Source organism: Triturus cristatus, chromosome 5_1 (genome assembly GCF_964204655.1).
Source record: "Triturus cristatus chromosome 5_1, aTriCri1.1, whole genome shotgun sequence".
Taxonomy (NCBI): domain Eukaryota; kingdom Metazoa; phylum Chordata; class Amphibia; order Caudata; family Salamandridae; genus Triturus; species Triturus cristatus.
The window spans coordinates 430,186,156-430,189,409 of record NC_140587.1 but is presented as its reverse complement, the minus strand read 5'-3'; the positions used below and the strand labels follow the sequence as shown (position 1 = coordinate 430,189,409).

The window sequence follows — 3,254 nt, the reverse complement described above, 5'->3', positions numbered from 1 at the left end:
AGAAATGAGCCCCCTACATCTCAAAAGCCAAAATACCGGTCGGTAACGGTATAATTACCGAAAATCGGCCGTTACCGACCGGTATTTGGCTACCTACATGAGGCCCTATTGTGCTAAATATTTTATGAATTTTAATTCAATGGGAGTTTCGTAGAGAACAATATGTTTTCTAGCAATAACTCGCCTGACGATCAACCTGGCCGGCATTCATGAATATGAGTGTTGTGCTTCCGGGTCCACGTTGGAAGCACAGCGTTTTCGGAGGTCTAATACTAGTCACTTCCGGGTCGCGACAAGTAGAGCGAGTACAGATTGAAATACTAAGTGTTTACCTAGAGCACTATGGGTAAACATCTCTTGCTAATTAGCTCCAATTTAGATCGAGAGTTCACAATTAAGCAACGTATATATAGAGGCAGTCTATGCTCGCATTTGGCAGGAAGGCTGGTTACTCGGAGGAGCTCCCTGAGGACGATATATTTATTTTCCATATAGATGCACGAGGTAAGAGAGGGATAACACTACGCGAGAAGGCTATCGTTACATCACTTTAAAACACTTTAAATCTTTGATTAATGAGGGTCTTTTCGGGTTTTTCCCGTTTGTTTGTATTTCCTCTTCGTTCACAGGCCTACCCTTTGGAAATGATAAACGATATTCTCTAATTATCTATAGACTCAGGAGGGTATATGCCGAATGAAGTAAAGAGAAGGAGGGACGTTATAAATAACCTGAAATGACGTTGCCCTGACAGTCTTAAAGTAACCGGAATTGCAAGCCTTTCAGTAGGTGCTTCTTGAGATTTGCTTAGGGATACCATCTTGTTTAATTAATTAAAAATAAGGGTAGATGTTTTAATTTATAAATTCCCTTTTGTTTCTCCTCGTGGTCAGCATAGATCCAATGATACGATCTCTTTTTAGGTGGAAGTTTATGGCTTAAATAGAGCTACTTCTCATATGGCGATGTCCTTCTATATATAAGCGGACATAATATAAGGTAGGACCAATAAATTTGTTCTATCTTGGTTTTAATTAGAAATAGAATTTATATGAATTAATAGCATTATTTATTTTAAACATACCTCTTTATGTTATGATTTACAAATATTTGAATTTTATAATCAGGGAGGATACTCTTCATGCTGCAGGCCTTGAATTAATTAGAGGCTTTTTTGATATGATATCAATCAAAGTATCATTTCGATGTACTACTAGCGTTATTGCGTTAGTTGCGTATGACTATAAAGCGTGTCATGAGTTGGAACAGAGGCTCTTTTTAGTATGAAAATGAAGTAGCTTCTTGAACAAAGCAAAGTATAAATACATTAATATTATGAACAGGTTAAACTAGAGATGGTGTACATGTTCGCCTGATGATCCTATTAGTAGAATTTGATGTGAGCATACTACACTCGATTTTCTCTATGTTTCTTTTCTTTATGTCTTTTTGTGTTTTAGCCCAATCAATTCACTGTATAGTGTATCAATGAGTAATTATATGACAAACTTATAGGATAATATTGCTAATGTTTTTAACTTGTTTTAAGTTTATAGATCATGGATTCTTGATTTCTTGTTTTTTAGATACAGGAATAATTTCCCTGAGAGAATAATATTATTGTCTTGATAAAGATGGTCCAAATCTATTGACAACATCGAAACGCGTCGACGCAACTGTGTACACAATTCGTTGTTTGATTTGGTTCATTAGATACTAAATGAGGAACAAGTATCAAGCTCCAATCAATAATAATTTCCTTTAGACGAATGTGTTCTCTATAAAGATTAAATTCAACGTCTAACTCTCAAGGGCTGCTTTTAACTAAAAAATTTAAAAAATGTTTTGTATCTTCTATTGAGTATTTCAATATATGTATGTATTTTTTAGTTTATATTTGTGCTTCTTAAAGAAAGTTTTCTGTAGTAATCGATTTTATTTATGTTTTATGTTTTGTATGTGTAACAAGTGAATGGTGTTAATAAAAATTTCTGTATTAATTTATACTGGCGATGTGTTGTTCAGTTCATTGTTTGGGCAAGGGAATTCTATTCTTTGACTTAATACATATTTAGAAGCAACATTTGCTTTTTGTCCTTCAACCATTGCAAATGACATTTATGGCCTTGATTCTGAAATGGAAATGTGGAAATAGTCAATTTCAAATGTATTATTTACACATTATTTCAAAAAAAATTTATTGTTTCCTCCAAAAGTGCAGTCAACGGCGGTGTACAGATCACTGTGCTGATATCCCCTATCAGCATAGTAACACAGTACCCATAAATGTTTATTTAAAAATATAAGGGTTATATTTACAAAAGAATGGAGAAGCGTGGCATTAGGCAAACATTGCTAACGCCATGCTTCTCCATTCTGAAAATGCAGGGATGCGCCGTATTCACAAGAATACAGTGGACCCCTGCGTTTCCCCTAGCGCTGGCGCTGGGTTCAGCTGCCTAGCACCAACGCAGGCACTCTTGCACAATAGTGCAAGGGTGCCTGCATTGGGGGAAATTATTGTTTATGTGCAGGAAGGTCTCCCTTCCTTCACATAAACAATAATTCATGGCGTTTTTAAACTTCTATGTGTGCTGCTTAGTGCAGCACACATAGAAGTTGCAACACCTCATTTTTGTTTTGATTGTTTATGTGCAGGAAGGGTCACCTTCTTGCACATAAACAATCTATGGCAATTTGCTGTTTCCATGTGTGCTGCACAAGGCTGCACACATGGAAACATCAAAAACAAGGAGAAATAAAGCATGTCTCCTCATTTCGCCAGGGTAACACCATGTTTTCCCTGGTCTTAATTTTGGTGCTGCCTCTTCTTTACGCCACCCCAGTAAATAGGGGCAGCGTCAAAATCAATGGGTGTTGCGGTGGAATGCCCACCGCAACACCCATTGCCCTCCCCTTTCACGCTAAATACAGCATGAAAGGGTGCCTTATTTACAAGACAGCATTAAGCCACGTTAAGGGGCTTAACACTGCCTTTTAAATAAGGCGAAGCCCCTATCGCCACCACAACGTCACTGAAAGTGAACATGACGTTGTGGTGACGATAGGGGCTTGTAAATATGCCCTTAAGTGTCCATTGAAGTGTGAATGTTTGAACAAACTAGCCCCAATTTGGAGTGGTGGTGACGCACTTAACAGTCACTAACACACTAGTTTGAAGTCCTAAAATGGCGGGTGCCTGACCTCTCTGATAGGACAATTGGAATCAGACAGCAGCAGCAGAAATCGACCTC

General features: G+C 37.6%; 1 long non-coding RNA gene across 1 annotated transcript; it reads left to right on the top strand.

Annotated features, from left to right (window-relative positions):
- The first annotated feature begins 318 nt into the window (after positions 1 to 318).
- Positions 319 to 1,971, top strand: LOC146831006 (uncharacterized). Its single transcript, XR_014961220.1, has 3 exons — positions 319 to 504; positions 924 to 999; positions 1,587 to 1,971. It is a non-coding gene; the product is annotated as an uncharacterized LOC146831006 (long non-coding RNA).
- Positions 1,972 to 3,254: the final 1,283 nt, after the last annotated feature.